The sequence below is a fragment of the Bos indicus genome, chromosome 10, assembly GCF_029378745.1.
Source record: "Bos indicus isolate NIAB-ARS_2022 breed Sahiwal x Tharparkar chromosome 10, NIAB-ARS_B.indTharparkar_mat_pri_1.0, whole genome shotgun sequence".
Lineage (NCBI taxonomy): Eukaryota > Metazoa > Chordata > Mammalia > Artiodactyla > Bovidae > Bos > Bos indicus.
The window spans coordinates 62495839-62513334 of record NC_091769.1 but is presented as its reverse complement, the minus strand read 5'-3'; the positions used below and the strand labels follow the sequence as shown (position 1 = coordinate 62513334).

Genomic DNA, 17496 nt, shown 5'->3' with positions numbered 1-17496 from the left:
CTTGGAGAAGGGAATGGCCACCCATTCCAGTATTTTGTCTGGGAAATTGCATGGATAGAGGATGGCAGGCTATAGTCCACAGGGCTGCAAAGAGTTGGACACGGCTGAGCGTCTAAACAACATAAGCTTTCTGAGAGGAAATACCAGAAGTTCTCAGAAGTATAAGCACAAGAACACATACTAAAGGAAAAGTAAAATGAAAACAATTACATTAAGGGATGATTAAGCCAATTGCTTGGCCAAGAAATGCTCCAGTGGTTCAATTTTCCTTGGTATATTTAAGTCTTTTATAAGTTAACGGTTACATGACAGTCTGAGAGCAGATTCTTAGTCTGAAGAATCACTGCCAATGAAAGATCAATCAGAAATGATAAGAGGTCAGTGGGGGAAAAGGGTTAAGCATATACGAATTCAGTATTAGGGACTTTTCAGGAATATTCCAGTCACCTAAAGCACAGAACCTGTTGGATTTAATAATTAGTCTGGCTCCTACCCAATTACTTTCTGAAGTGAAGGGCGTGCCGCCTCCCCTTGCATAGAACACAGTTGCCTTCCAGACAAAACCTAAAATAAACCGTCCTGGCTCAACTTGCCTAATAATAACAGCTAGCCCTCACCGTACGCTTACCGGGTGCTATGGCACTGTGCCTGGTACTTTACGTATATTATCTGATTTAATCCTCATGCTACCCCTGAGAGTGGAGGATGGATGAGTAGCTAACTCAGCGTTTATTAAGTGCTTACTGTGCGCTTGATACTTTTAAGTGAATATATTAAATCTTCTGGTCAGAATTCTTTGAGGTGGGTGCTACTGTTATTATTCCTGTTGCACAGGAGAAAACAGGGATGGGAGATTAAGTAATTTTACCAGGGTCAGACAACTAATGAGTACTAGAACCAGGGGACTTGGGCCCGTGAGAAGCAACTTAGTACGGTGGTTAAGGACATGAACTCTGGCACCAGCTTACTGGGGTGTGAGTCCTGGCTATGTGACCAATAAACTGTGTGATTTTGTGCAAATTACTTAACCTCTCTGAGCCTTAGTTTCATGACATGAAAGGTGGACGATGGTGAGTGGTAGCCACCTGGGAGGGTGTTTGTGAGACGTAAATGAATTAATATTTGAACGGCACTACTTGGCCTGTAGTGCGTACTATATTTGTCTCAGTGTCTGTTAAGTAAAAGTAAATGCAGTCTGGCTCCAAGGCCCATGCTTTCAGCCCTTATACTATGCAGTCTTTTCACATGTGGTTCTGTCATATCTCTTTGACTGATATATAGACCTTGAAGCCAGTTTTACAACCAGCTCTCCTCCACCCCCACACACTACGCTTGCCACACATTCAGCCAGACTGGAGAGGGGAATGTGGCAGGGGAGCTCCAAGGCCCTTGAGATGTACCCAGACCTTGATGCCTAGTTGCCTAGCCCTGACCCAGATAGCAGCCATTTCAGATCCATGATGTCAGAAATCTGGCTCCACGGATGGTTGGGCTGAAGGACAAAATGTAGGTGATTGGCATGTGTTCTATGCTGTTTGCCCTCTAGGCCAATTAAAGCCTGAATAACATCATGGAAAATCAGTCCCATTGCTGTCATCACCCACATCTTTGATCTCTACCAGTGGTCCTCAAACTTTAAAATTGATCAGAATTACCTAGGGCTACATGCAGATTCCCAGGGCCCCAGCACCAGTGGGTCTGTGTTGTTGGGTCTGGCATGAGGTCCCAGTGTTAGCATTTTCAGCAAACTCCTCAAGTGACTCACATTCTATGGTACCTTGACCACAAATTGGGAAATGATGCTCTGATGTAGCCAGAGTTTCTCAAACCTCAGAGCACCTGCAGTTTGCCCAGCATCTTGTAACATTCAGATTCCCATCCAAGCAAGGTGCTAGACATCAAGACTAGTGTTGGCAGGGCACTGGGTAGTAGGTCGCAAACCTCTTGCCCACAACACAGGGAGAATACATATGAGCCAAAGGCAACCCGGCCAGCTCATGAAAGAGTGAAAAGAGTAAAAAAATCTGCTCAAAGCTGAAGAGACTTTTTTTTTCTTAGTTTGCAAAGGATCCTCCCGGTGAGCAGAAATTAAGAGAGAAAAAGGGCACTCACTCACTTCTGCTGACTGGTGTATATCATTTCATAAATGGAGTCCTGGTCCAGTATTCGTAGCAACAGTCTTTGATTTAATGATAAACTGAGATAAGGGTAATCAAACTTCATGCTTCAGGGCATCAGGTGATTGCCTGCTGCGGTCAGGATGAAATCTTTTCCCTTGTGCTTTGCACAATTGACTAGATGCATTTGAGACAGGCCGCAGGCTGCGCTTGCAAGAGCTGGGGCAGGAGGTGTGGGCAAAAAACGCCGCTGGATGAGACCACGTGGGAAATGGCCTTGTGTGGGATGAACAACCCCATCATCATTCGGCCTTATCATTTTTGTTTCATTTTAAGATTCTCCATACCCTCTGTGTATATTTCTATAAACCACATGATGAAATCGGCAGCTTGCTGTGTCTGGAATGACTCAGACTCCCAACTTTGGCCAATAGTGGGCTCTCTGAGTGACCTAAGGGAAGCACTGTCCCCCTCGGAGGCTCTGGCTCCTCATCTGTGGACTCACAGTTAAAATGAGCATCACATAAGACAGTGTTGATAAAAGGGCTTCATAAAAACCAAAGTGCCACTCAAATGCAAGGGATCATTATGATACAATGAATTATACTTTATGGAATCACCATTTATCACAATCATAATATAGCCATCTCATCTCTATGTAATGATATCATACATAATGACAGTGAACATTTATTGAGTTCTTCGTTTCCGCCAAGCACTAAAGAGTTTTATTTACATTCTCTTATTTAATCCTCACATCAGCCCTTTGGGGCACATATTTTTTTTACTCCCATTTTTTAGATAAGGGCACGGATGCTCCAGGAGCATCAGTTAGTTTCCTGTTGCTGTTGTAACAAATTACTACAAACTTAGATGTCTAAACAACAGGGATTTGACCTGACAATTCTGGAGGTTTGAAATCCCAAATGGGCTTCACTGAGCCAAAGTTGAGGTGTCAGCAAGGCTGTGTTCTTTCCAGAGGCTCAAGGGAAAAATCCATTTCCTTCCCTTTTCCAGCTTTTTAGTAGGCTACCTGGTTTTCTTTGCTGTGGCGCCTTTCTCCAAACTCAAAGTTAGCCATCCTATAACTCTGACTTCTGCTTCCATAGTCGTGACTCCTTGGATTCTTCTGCCTTCCTCTTCCACCTTTTAAGGACCCTTGTGATTACATTGGGTCCACCCATGTAATCCAGGATAAATCCACCTATTTTAAGATCCCTTACTTAATCACATATGCAAAGTTCCTCTTTCCATATATTACAGTATATTCACAGATTCTCAGGATTGGGCATGGACATCTTTGGAGATGAATGGGAACGTTATTCTGTCCACTACAATTATGTACCTACTAGGAGCACACAGTGGCAGAGTCAGAATTCATGCCCAAACCTGTCTGACTCCAAACCCCGTGATGTCAAACCACTCACAATAAAATCTTGATTCATTCAGTGAAATAAATAAAATCATAGAATGTAAGTAGTGAGGAGGGCCATGTTACTTTTATAATATCAGTTGGGGGCTTTTAAATCATTATAATAGTAACAATAAAAATATTAACCTTACTGGTCTTCATGTCCTACTTTGTCCTAGGCATTCTATATGCAGTCATTCACTTTTTTCTTAGGAGGGTGAATATTATTTACCTGAATAACTGAATTGAAGGGTTCCTAAATCCAGCTGTCTTTCATGGGGTGACTAAACAAAGAAGGAATGGGGGACCATTTTGGAGGACTATGCTGCTGCTGCTAAGTCACTTCAGTCGTGTCCAACTCTGTGATCCCATAGACGGCAGCCCACCAGGCTCCCCCCGTCCCTGGGATTCTCCAGGCAAGAACACTGGAGTGGGTTGCCATTTCCTTCTCCAATGCGTGAAAGTGAAAAGTGAAAGTGAAGTCGCTCAGTTGTGTCCGACTCTTCGAGACCCCATGGACGGCAGCCTACCAGGCTCCTCCACCCATGGGATTTTCCAGGCAAGAGTACTGGAGTGGGGTGCCATTGCCTTCTCCATTGGAGGACTATACAAAGTGTTTTAATGAAGTTACTGGTTCAGCAAAGGATGGTTGATCAAAGGTGATGGAGATAACCAGGCTCTCCTTTGCCGGCTCTGACAGTGTCTCTTGGCCAGTCGGATATGGTTCCTCAGGTGACAGTCACCCCGCCCACTCACAGCCAAGACCATCTCCAATTTATGAGGCTTTCGTGTCCTCAGAGGTCAATCAGGAAATCAGATGCTGTGTTTGATAGGAAGTGTGGGAAGTTATCAGAGATCTCTCCCTCACTCTTTCCTTGTCCTCTCTTCTTCTCTGCCACACACTTAATAGCTAATTTGTGAGGCTTAATGTAATTTTAAAGCTCAAAACATGGTCCCATCACTGAAAAGGCCATCTGAGCAGTTTAAAAAGGAGAGGACAGAGCTGGGAATCTGGAAACCTGGCCTGGTATCACTATTAGCCAACCAGCTATCTCTGGACAAAGCCCTGGCCTTCTGTGGCCCTAGTGCTCTCATTAGAACAAAGTGAGGGTGGGATGGGCATCAAAGAGAATCTAAATGATTTCCAAGTTTCTTTCTAGTAGTAGCATTCCTTAATGTTATATTTATCTTTGTATTTTAATTGCCACATAGTATCACATCTACTGGTGATTTCAAAAAATATGAACCCACCTCATGAATGTGCATATAACCATCTGTACAAAGACACACACACACACAAATAGCCCCACTTCTCAAATTTATTATTGCCATTTACATTTTATAACACTTTGCCCTTTTCTTTCAAGATCACTTAAAACTTCATTGCTGCTAATATAGTTTTTATACTCAATTTTCAGAAATATATAGATAATATTTTCAGTTAGCAGTAATTGCACCTCATTCAGCTCTCAGGGGTTGATATGCTACCATGGCACAATTTCCCTGTAATTTTCAGTTACATCCCTGAAGAGCCATTCCCCATGGAACACATAGGACAGGCAGGGAAAATGAGTTTCAAAGTAGAGAGGCCAAGCCTGATTGGTAGAAGGCTCTTGCATCTAGTGTTATAGAAATGTGTGGGGCTACATCTAAGGTCAGGGAGAAAAAGGATACCTTGACTGATTTGCAGAGTCTTCTATGCGAAATACAGGAAGTGCATGGTAGTCTCAATACAGCAAATTTGCCATCTTTGATTTAAATTTTTTTGAGACATTTAGTCCCTTGGACTGCAAGGAGATCCAACCAGTCCATTCTGAAGGAGATCAACCCTGCGATTTCTTTGGAAGGAATGATGCTAAAGCTGAAATTCCAGTACTTCGGCCACCTCATGCAAAGAGTTGACTCCTTGGAAAAGACTCTGATGCTGGGAGGGATTGGGGGCAGGAGGAGAAGGGGATGACAGAGGATGAAATGGCTGGGTGGCATCACTGACTTGATGGACATGAGTCTGAGTGAACTTCGGGAGTCGGTGATGGACAGGGAGGCCTGGCGTGCTGCGCTTCGTGGGGTCGCAAAGAGTCGGACACGACTGAGTGACTGAACTGAACTGAGACATTTATCTCCCTTAAAACACTCATACGTGCATGCTGAGTCACTTCAGTTGTGTCCAACTCTTTGCGATCCCATGGACTAGAAATCCATCAGGCTTCTCTGTCCATGGGATTCTCTAGGCAAGAACGCTGGAGTGGGTTACCATGCCCTCCTGCAGGTGATCTCTACCCAGGGATCGAACCCAAGTCTCTTACATCTCCTGCACTGGCAGGCACGTTCTTTATCACTAGCACCACCTGGAAGCCATCCTCATTAATGATCTCTGTATAGGTTGACGAGTATTTAGTGCAGATGCCATCTGGCGCTGTGTCTCAGAACAGAGCTTGAATTATCTGACCTGTGAGAAGGCAAATAAGTAACTCAGTGGATAAGTAAACTTGGTAATGATTACTTTTGCCAGTTCTTTCCATTTTCTTTGTTGTTGTTGTACAGTGACTAAGTTGTGACCGACTCTTTGCAACCCCATGGGCTGCAGCACGCCAGGCTTCCCTGTCCTTCACCATCTCCCGGAGTTTGCTCAAATTCATGTCCATTGAGTTGGTGATGCCATCTACCATCTCATCCTCTGTTGTCCCCTTCTCCTCCTGCCCTAAATCTTTCCCAGCATCAGGGTATTTTCCAAAGAGTCGGCAGTCTTGGGCAGAGAATGGGACCACGACGATCAGCTTACATGGAGGAGACTGGTTTATTATTGAAAACATGTACAAAATCAGCATTTTGTTTTGTAACTATAGTTTGTACTATTTTCAACTGAACAACAACAGAATTTGTATTTATACATTGTTATATATGCATGTTGTATACACCCCGTGTAACATTACATAAACATGTTCATGAGGGCTTACAAGCTAGAAAACTTTGGCATTTGGCCAGAAATATTTTTCTGCCATTATGAAAAAATTTTGCATCCCTGGAACAGCACTTTCATTTAATTAGGCAGTTTAAAAATGTAAAAACTATGACATTGGTGGGCAATGCTACAAAAAAGTGGACAGGATATATCAAATGAATTTGCTCTCATTTTTTTTTTCTTTTTTTTTCTTCCCTATGGCTTGTTTTAAATGAGACTTAAGATACCCCTGCCAGATTTACACTTTGAAACATCATAATAAATACAAGCCATAATTATGAAGCCACTTCTATCTGGAGAGGTAGAGACAGAAACATTAACTCTCTTCTCTTCAGTTCTGAGACAAATGTGAGTCTGTCATCATGAATGTTACCCACATTTTTGCCTTTCTGTCCCTTAATGAAATATATTGCAGACTACCTGAGTGGAAATCTCAGCCTGGCGAAGTCTTCCTTCACTCTGAGTATAGAGTTCAGCCTCTTTTCCTGTTACAGTAATGCAGTGAATCAGATCCTAAAGCCCCATAAAAGATAGGTGAGGAGGCTTCTCCTTTACCTGTCTGTATCCAAATTTGCAATAAGCTATAAAATTAACCACCTAGATTTTCAATATCAGAAATTGCTACTTTCAGGGTTTTATGACTGCATTTTTGCTCACCAAAGTGAAACTTCACTCAGCCCTTATCAGATAAAAGTCTCATTCCTTAAAGGCAGGCCATAGCCCTTGCTCTGCTGTTTTGTGTATAGCCAACCTTCCAAAGAACTATTAGTCTTCAGGAGTCCAAACGGTCCTAAAGGCAAATTCTGTCTGATGTGCCACTCAACCTCTTGGAACCTTGTTTTCCTCACTGGAAAATCAGGATAATATATCTCCTTCATTCACGGTTTGATGTTTTGAGGTCTTTTTTCAGGAGAAATATATGCAAAGCACTGAGCATTGTATCTGACATAATAAAACTCAACAAATTGTTGTGTTGTTATTATTACTACTGTTTTCAAATCAGGGATGCTTGGCAATATATGAAATACTCACATCTGAAGTATTTTGTAGTTCTGCACGTGGATAGGCTCTGTAAAATATATCTGGATAGCTACTTCTAAACACAAAGAGAAAAAGAACATAAGAGCAGTTCTGCTAAGAAGCTGGCATTTCTTGAGCACATAAAAGTATTGTAACACTACCACATGTAAAGCTCGCTGCTCACATTTTGGACATGGTACTGGCAACTTACTTATGCTGGAGCTAGGAAATTTTGTGTGTTGTGAAGTATTTTCAGATTATGAATTGTGTCACTTAAATAATGGACCAAGTTCTCAGGGTGACTTACTGTATTAACTCAACCTGTCCCTGGGTCTGAGGTGTAATTTTCTAGCTGCATTCTTTCATCATTCACCTACACATTCATTCACTTATCCACGTGATAGATCATTTTTGAGCTTATTCAGTGTTCAAAGAGATGTTCTTCCCCTTGGCCTTCAAAGAGTCACAGTTTAGTAAGTGCTGACATAACTGCAGCCAGGATCAGTTTCGTGGATGTGTTACTTGTGCAGTCACACTTGGCCCCATGCCTAGAATGTGCTGCTCTAGCCATCTTGAAATTCTTAATAATTTTTGAATAAGGAGCCCCCGTTTTCATTTTGCACTGGTCCCTGCTTATCATGTAGCCTTGCCTGATTGCTCCTTTTTACCAATGTCATTTATTCTGTAGCATCTGAGTAGATAGACATGAGTTGGAAAGAGGCATGTTTTCTGGCTCTGCACACTCAGGCAAGGCACATAATTTCCCTGGGTTCTCTCAGTTGTAAGTTGAGGCAGAATAGACGTGGTGTTCAGGGCCACTGCTAGTAATCTGCACACTACAAGAGAGTATAAGACTTGAGTGTCAAATGATGTCAGGCCTGCGTTTGGGTTATAACTGGGGTGACTAGACTCTCAAAATTATGGTATGGGGATTATATGAGATCAAAAAAAAAGTAGAAGTCAGGACTCTTCTTGAGAAGTTGAGCTGTATAGCTAAAACTTTTGACCTCTAGACTAGGCCTACATGCTGTATGGTGATTTTATAACATAGAATCAAATTGATTCAGCACTGGAATTATTCTGCTCATTTCATTTGGATCTGTCCTTTCCTCTCTATAGATTTTATGCTGATATCCCAGAGGAGATGTAACTCACTCCAGGACTTTTGCCACGCTTAGAAAAAAAATCTATATCTGAGACTTTAAAACTCTAATATACAAATATTGGCATCCTTGAGAGTTCTCTAATATACTGCCCCAGTTTTGTATATTACAAGGTGATAAACTATTTAGCCAGCCCACTGGCATGGGCCACTGACCAGTCAAAACAGACCCCACAGTGTGGTGCCAAGTGAATGCTGCTTCTGGGTCTATTCTGTGTAGTCTTTTCTTTAACATTTTTATTGGAGCATAGTTGCTTTACAATGTTGTATTAGTTTCTACTGTACAGGAAAGTGAACCAGCTATATGCATACTATGTCCCCTCTTTTTTTATTTCCTTCCCATTTAGGTCACGCAGAGCACTGAGTAGAGTTCCCTGAGCTATGCAGCAGGTCCTCATTAGTCATCTATTTTATACGTAGTATCATAGTGTATGTATGTCCATCCCAGCCTCCCAATTCATCCCACCCTCCCCTTTTCCCCTTGGTATCCACACATTTGTTCTCTAAGCCTGTGTCTCTATTTCTGCTTTGTACATAAGATCGTCTCTACCAGTTTTTCTCAGATTCCACATATATGCATTAATATACGATGTTTGTTTTTCTCTTTCTGGCTCACTTCACTCTGATGACAGTCTCTAAGTCCATCCATGTGTGTGTGCTAAGTCACTTTGGTGGTGTCTGACTCTTTGTGACCACATGAACTATAGCTCACCAGGCTCCTCTCTTGATGGGATTCTCCAGGCAAGAATACTGAAGTGGGTTGCTGTGGCTCCTCCAGGGGGTCTTCCCAACCCAGGGATCACACGCATGTCTCTAATGCGCCTCCTGCGTTGGCAGGCAGGTTCTTTACCGCTAGTGCCACCTGGGAAGCCCAGGGCCATCCGTGTCTCTACAAATGACCCAATTTCTGGGTAGTCTTAAACTTAGTTTTAACTTTCAGAAAAGGTGCCCCTCTACTCATGGTGGCCCAAATATCTAGTTCTGTGGCGACCCAGTCTCTCCAAGGTTCAAGAAAGAGGCACCACCAATGAATCTGCATTTACTCTGTGTGAGAACCATGATTTTTCTGCTTCAGTCATTATGACACTTCAGAACACTTGCAAATTCTGTATTAAAACTTATAGCTGTTGAATGGGAAGCATGGATTTCAGGTATACTCAGGTTTTTTATCAAGTTGAGGTACCAACTTGATAAGTAAATACATATTAAATAAAGACTATCAAAGAAAAACAACTTTAATTGAGATGTAGCAATTATCATTTTTAGATAGATCTTCATTTCTGCCTGGAGCCACCTTCCACTTGAGCAGATTTTAGATCACAAGAGAATTTGGTGCTCCAAGTATCTCTCATCACCCACCTAAACATTTACATCATCTAAGTGGACCTTTTCCACTTTACAAACATGTTGTTGACCTGTTTAAATACAGAGATGGGAGGCTGTTCTGTAATGTGAAAGCCCACAGACATCTCCAATGTAAGCCACAGTACCACGAGCCAATTAAAATCAAAGTCTTGATGCTACAGACTTCATCGCTTAAATATTAAGCAATTTTTACTTTGACACTGATCAAGAGGTGTTAATGTAGATTCTTTTAAACAACTTGATTTAAGGTGTGTATATGAGAGAAATAAGTATCATCTCTTTTGGCCTCCTAAAAGTTACTCAGTTTAGGAGTTGTTTATTCATTTATTTAAATTTAATTTAACCTCATTTAATTTTAGTTTATCTTGGTAGAGAACATCTTGACTTCTGCCTGTTTTATTGTGTATGTGCAATAAGATGCTTAACTTAGGAGCCTTGGAACCAAATGGGAGTTTATACTTTAGCTCCCAAGACTTTTCTTGAGCCCCTAATGACTGGCTGACTGATGTGTTTACATTTATATTAGTGTTGAGTGGGCTGATTCAAAAAGGGCTACAGACAGAGCTGATGTCTGACTTGTTGTTGCTCTAATACCTAGAAGCAGAATTATGGGATTATCTTTCTGTACTATGGAATTTATTTTATGACTAAGAAAAATGGCTCAATGCGACCAAATTCTGAAATGGATTCAGTGTTCCTGCAGCCATTTATCTTTTAAAGTAAATTATAAACTGCTCTGCTTGGACATTAGCTTAGGAAAATGTATATTTAATGTTTGGCTACACACACAAATAAAAGTATGTTTAATGCTTAGAATGGCACTTATGTGGCTCATGGTGAAGTAGGCTGATGACCCCAGCAAGAAGGCTGGCAGAGAAGTCATCCTTACTTCTTGCTACTCCGCTCACCAGGCTCTAAGAGGACGTTTGAAATTTGAGCGAGCCAGGTCTTTCTTCTGCATTTTCCTGTGCGTGTTTTTAGGATAGAGAAAGGAGACCTTAAAGCCAATGTTTAAACAACCAGGGTGAAAATGGGTTTGGCTTTAAATATCCAAGGACACAATTGCAACCAGTTATTCTTTTGCTTTTACTGGCATGCATTTGATCACTGAGAAGTCTAAACCAGGTTTTCTTTCTCCTATGTGACTAGAATTCTTAATTTTTAATGCAAAAGACAAACACCATCTTACTAGCACCAGGAGAACAGCAGTGATTTTGAATTGGGATGTATCTTTGTGAAAATCAGATTAAAGTTCACTTTAAAAGTAGAAACTGTTGTTGCTGGTTTTATTTTAGCACTTTATATTTTGGAAACCTAGGAAAGAAAAAACTGAAGGTTAAAAGTGGGGGAGGGGGGCACAGTGGCGCAGGGTGGGAAGCAAAGCCAAAATTATGATATGCTAACTTAACTGAAATCTCTGAATTACCTCCGTTTTCTTTTATTAGATGCCCAGAGTGTAAAAATGATATATAAAATTATAGAGGACTTATTTTCTAAGACATTATCATCTAAAATAATGTTTTAAGAGACAGATTCCATAGGATCCAAGTATTTGTTCTTGGCTTTGGTCAACAGGTCAATAATTGCCTTCATCAGGAAAATGTTTAGCTTATTTGGGTTGGAGAGTGATTTTATATTTTTAATGGATCATCGCTCAATCTCTCCTTTTATAGTGTTAAAAGTATTATTCTTAAAAGGGAAAAATCCTAAAATAGCTCATTTTGCCTTTATTCCCTTTTAACATTTGTCAATATGTATCTCTGTTTTTATAGAGTTGTAATTAATGAACATATAATTTTACACTCTGATTTCCCCATTTGGTATCACATCATAAACTAAGGATTACTGGTCTTCATTATTGTCATCTTAGTGGTCGCATGATATTCCATGAGCCTGGTATAATGTACTTTTATTTTTACTACTTCTCCATGTTAAATAAGCATCTTCCTTGTTCTTCTTTAGATCTTTTGCTTAGGATAAAGTATAAGAAGTAAAAATCACTGAATCAGGGTTCGTATTGTTAGCATCATGGATGGGAGCATGTGTGTACACGCTGACAAACTGTTTTCTAAATGTTGTAATTTTTTTTACCCTGCCATGTGTAATATATCAATTAATTCCAATTAACATTATTATCCTTCAGAAAAAAGACATGTATTTGCCTTTTGTAAAAGGTACCTTGTTGATTTAATTTGCATTCCTGATTATTAACAAGAAGCCTGATGTTTTTTTAGAAACTGAGACAAGACCTTTTAGGAACAAGTTTAGTCCTGCTGACACCTAGACAGTCTGAAGGCTGGGAATTGTGTTAGCATCTATATTCTGACCAGCAGCTTCCTGTGTCTCTACCATATACTCAGCTCTGACAGCTAATTTCAGTCTTCAGCTGGACCAAGAGGAGAAAGCAAAACAAAGCAGTATTTCAGGCCCCAGCGAGTACCTTAAAGGATCTAGGAAAGAATTCTCCCCAAAACATGCAGTATATCAATTATCTAGCTTCATTAGAGACCATTGCAAAACTGAGTGTTTAAAATAATTGCAATCATTCATCTGACTCAAAAATCTACAATTTGAGCATAACTCAGCACTGCTCCACTTTAAATCAAGTAGGGTGACTCAATTATGAGCTGGAGGATCCATTTCACAATTGGCCCACTCATGTGGGAAGCCCACGTGGTTGCCTATAAGCTGGGAGATCAACTAGGGCTGAGCCTTAGTCTCAGAGACTAACCCACAGTCTAGTCTCTCTCTACATGGGCCTCTTCATGAAGGCCTGATTTTAAACAGAATGGGCTCTCTCATACTATGGGTGTGTGTGTGTGTGTGTGTGTGTGTGTGTGTGTGTGTGTGTGTGTTCAGCCATGTCCAACTCTGCGGCCCCATGGACTGTAGTCCACCAGACTCCTCTGTCATGGAATTTTCCAGGCAAGAATACTGAAGTGGGATACCATTTCCTACTCCAGGGGATGGTCCCAACCCAGGGATGGAACCTGAGTCTTTTGTGTCTCCTGCTTTGGAGGGCAGATTTTTTTTTTACCACTAGTGCCACCTGGGAAGCCCCATACTATGGTGGCTGGGTTGAAAAAGTATCTGAAGAAACAGAAATTGGAAGCTGCCCACTCATTACCTTCTGGACCCACAGGTGACAAAACATCAGTTGCACCATATTCTTCTCTATTCAGGCAAGTCATATCCTGGACTCAAAGGAGGGATCTGTATACCCACTTCTAAATGGGAACGGTAGATGATATCTGGGAACCATGTTTTTGAGAGGCTAAGAATCTAGATATTTGAAACGTCATAGTCTGGGAGGTATTATAGCATTGATCTCTACCCTTGCTTTCTAGAATACTCCAGGAATGAGTTCTCCAATTGTTTAACTCACCTTTCCCACAGCAGGGAATTCAGTCATTGAGTTGTGTCTCTTCACTGACTTTTCCACAAGCAGCATTCCTTCCATTCCCCAGCCTTCCCTAGGAAGCCAGGTCTTGGGGCTTTTAATCATCTGTGTCATGGCTCTTTTCTTCTAAGACAGATATTAGAAGTGGGCCTGAATATGTGATGCATCTCAAAAAAAAAAAAAAATAACAACTTTAAGTATATTTGGTGCATTTACACCAGTAAAATGTTTAGCATCTGATGTGCTGGCAGATTCCAAGAGAGAATTTAGAACATAGAAGACACTGAAATCACCAGAGGTGGTCTTCAGGAAAGATTAGATTATCACAGGGCAGGGAACACAGAAACAGAGTTATGTCAATAACGATACTAACAGCAATAACCGTAATAGCTAAGACCACTTATTTGCCTGCACACTTTTCAAGGTTTTCTGAATATTAAGCCTGTAACCTTTAAACAGTCCTTTAAGATAGTCTACTTGTTCTCTATTTTTCACAGGTACAAGGCAAAGTAGGTTTTCCAAGGTCACATAGCTAATGGGTGGTAGAACCAGAATATCCTTAAACCCCATTTCCTCAGTGAATTGTATGAGGGTGTTTATTCTCAGGCACAGTGAGAAGATGGGCTGTCGACTCATGGCTCCTTCTGTGGGCTTCATATTGACCCCCTTTTTCCAGCCGTTTCTCAGGGTTGAGATGGAGTATGGATAAGAGTTTCCTCTCTGCTGTTCTCTTACTGGTCAGTGATGATAGAAAAGAAAAGAAGTAGACGAGCCTTCAGAGGCGCAGACTTTCCTTCTTATGTGCTCCCTGCCACATCCATGCTGCCCGGCCTGCTGGACATTTCCAGGAAGGGATTCTCAAGGAAAGCTTTCTTTAACCCTTGAGACCCAGGAGCAGAGGGACCTGGTGGGCTTTCCACCCTCAGTTTGTGTCCACACGGGAGGAGCACCTGAACAAGAAGGTTCCCTGATTTTGGAGGTGGGTCCCCATTGCACCCCTGCCCTGTCACCTCGCCCCCCACCCCACACACACACCAGAAGCAGCTTGAAGACTCTGATGCTGGGTCAGAGATGGTAAGGAAGAGGCCCCGGCCACTTCAAAAGGGGAGGTAGGAAGAAGAGGTGGAAACCAACTCCCAAGGCTTAGGGAGACAGGATCTTTGCTCACTTCCTCCATGAAAGTCCTCTTATTATTTTGTTGTTTCATAAAATCTTGTATTTATTTATTTGTCTGCTGCAGTTACCTGCTAGGTCATTAGACTAGAAGAAGACATGAATGCTGTTTACATCTTCAAATAACAATAATAAAAGCAAGCTAAAAATATGACTATGCTTTTCTTAATAAATTAAAAAGGCCCCTTTCTCTTCTCCTTTCCATTTCTTCTGCATTATCTTTTTCTGGTGTCGTGATTAAGACCACAGTCATTGGAGTCCAACTGACTTAAGCCCTGCTATTTAGTTTTGTGACCTGAGGCAGATTACCTTTTTTCTTATCTAAAAATTTGGGAAAATAGCACCAGCTTCCTAAGGAGTGTTTATTAGCACAGTGCCTAGTATTTCCTTAGCATTCAACCATGGCTTGTTGTGCTCAGAATCTTCTCCACTTTTCCAGTTTCTAACATGTGCATGTTACTCGGAACTCCAGGTATGTCCCATGAAAATAAAAAGGAGTATGTTACTAGGCAAGCCCTGCTCTCTTAGAGAAGTGGGCATGGGAAATATTTCATGTAGTGGCCCGTGAACTGAAGTCTCAGATCCTGCCTTCCAGGAACTCGCTCTCATTAGAAAGACAAACTCGTATATGGTCAGTGCAACCTCCTACCATGGTCAACCCACAGTCAAAATGGATGGAATGTTGCAAAAAGAAACAGAAAAGGGTTCAAACTGGTGAAAAGTCCTAAGGAATGAGTAGGAACTTGCCATCAGAGAAGTCATGGAAACGGTCCCTGGTCCACAGAACAGCAGGAGACGAGAGTCGGCAGCCCATCAGGGCCCTCAACTTGCAGAGTAGCTGCATCCAGGGAAGGAAGGAAGGGAAGGGGAAGGGGAAGTCGCTCAGTCGTGTCTGACTCTTTGCGACCCCATGGACTGTAGCCCACCAGGCTCCTCCGTCCATGGGATTTTCCAGGCGAGAGTACTGGAGTGGGTTGCCATTTCCTTCTCCAGGGGATCTTCCCCACCCAGGAATCGAACCTGGGTCTCCTGCATCATAGGGAGACACTTTACCATCTGAGCCACCAGGGAAGTCAGGGAAACAGGAAGGTTAATAATACTCATCTGAACCAAAGCAGAAGCAATGTCAGTGTACCATGCTGTTGCAGACTGGAACTAAATAAAGCACTGATAATAACACTACTACTTCACATGTATAGCACCTTTACAATCTACAGAGTATTTTTATGCTCACTTTCTCACTTGTCCCTTTAAAAAACCATGGTGAGTTAGTCAGCAGTGATGCTTCCTTATCTCACCTCCATAGAAGCACTGGGCCGGCCTAAGAGCGTGGGAGGCTGAAGAATCTGACACGTGTGAGTGGTAACCTTGCCCTGGGATCCCTCTGCTCCTCTGGCCTCCATTTCTTCTCCCTTGGGCAGGCTGGATGCTGCAAAAGACACAGTAAGCAGAGAAGGTGTAAAGGATCACTCAAGACAGAGCTTAGGGCCTGGGAACTTTGGATTAGGGCACCTCTGAAAGGAATGCCCCCACCTCCCTTGGCTTGTGGGTCATGCCTGTTGGTGGTTGCTGCTCCTTGATTTCCTGCCACCCTGAGGGCTGTCTGGGACCTTAGCATGTAAAGCATGACAGAGGCAGCTCTCCGTCCCCCAGCTTGGTGTAGACACAACTTTGGAGGAAATTATGAGGTCCCTCCTGACTTTCTTCTCCAAGTACCACTTACCAGGTCTCTGCTAAATCTCCTTGTAAGCCCACTTTTGTCCCTGTATCCTTTATACAAAAGACCTCCAACCCTCCATCTCCCCTGAATTTTTAATCTTTCCTTTTTATCAAGGAGCTGTGAGTTTGTGATAAGCGTGGATGGTAAAAAGGAACGCCAGCCACACTTTTCCCTCCAAAGGTAAGCAGGCTAATTTCAACAGTGTTCAGCCTGTTTGGATGAATAAAGCATCAATTATTTTTCTATACCTCCCCAGGATGCTGCCTGGGACAGCGGTAGAACTGTGGGCCCCAGGTCCAAGGCATTAATCATTAAAGGAAATAGGTCAGAGAATATTGCTGGAACATTATTGAAAGTCCTGCATATCTATCCCAGCAATAGTAAGATCAGTGGAAGTCCCAGTCTTACTGTGGACAGATCTAAGAGACCACCTTCCCCACATACTGTAACATCATTCAGTGTTGCTGTGTATCTGTTACTTGGTGACGGGGGGTAACCTATTGCTAGCAGTTCACCATGAGTGGGAAAGGTGCTCTTCCCAGATTTTGTAAGTTTTCTTTTTTTCTTCAAAAGATACAGAGTTGCATCTATCAACTCATCTAATCAATAAACATTAAAAAAAAAAAAAACCTATATGGTACTGATGAGCCTATTTGCAGGGCAGGACTAGAGATGCAGACTTGGACGTAGTGAGGAAAGGGGAGGATGGGACCAATTGGGAGAGTGATATTGACAGTATACAATACCATGTGTGAAACAGATAGCTAGTGGAAAGCTGCTGTATAGCCCAGGGAGCTCAGCTCAGTGCTCTGCGATGACCTAGAGGGGTGGTGGGGGAGTGGGAGGGAGGTACAAGAGGGAGGGGACATATGTATACAGGTGGCGGATTCACTGTTGTACAGCAGAAACTAACACAACATTGTAAAGCAATCATACTCCAATTAAAAACAAAACAACGATGTACCCGCCACTTTTTAAGAATATATTTATGGATGTAAAGGACATAGTCTTCGCACTCAAGGAATTCACAGTGTGAGGCTGGGTGGGGGGAGAGAATATTGAGAAAATAAGGAAGTTTATTTATTCTATTTTTATTTTCTATAGTCTATATAGATACATTTATCTATATTTATTATCATGTACATAGCATATTGTATGCTATGTGC

The 17496-nt window shown here is 42.0% G+C and overlaps 1 protein-coding gene and 1 non-coding gene across 12 annotated transcripts in view; one reads left to right on the top strand and one right to left on the bottom strand.

The window, feature by feature from the left end:
* SEMA6D (semaphorin 6D) overlaps positions 1–17496 on the top strand; it is a 397430-nt gene that overhangs the window by 347419 nt on the left and 32515 nt on the right. The window lies entirely within an intron of this gene.
* On the bottom strand, positions 15610–15681 carry TRNAH-AUG (transfer RNA histidin (anticodon AUG)). Its single transcript has one exon. It is a non-coding gene; the product is annotated as a tRNA-His (tRNA).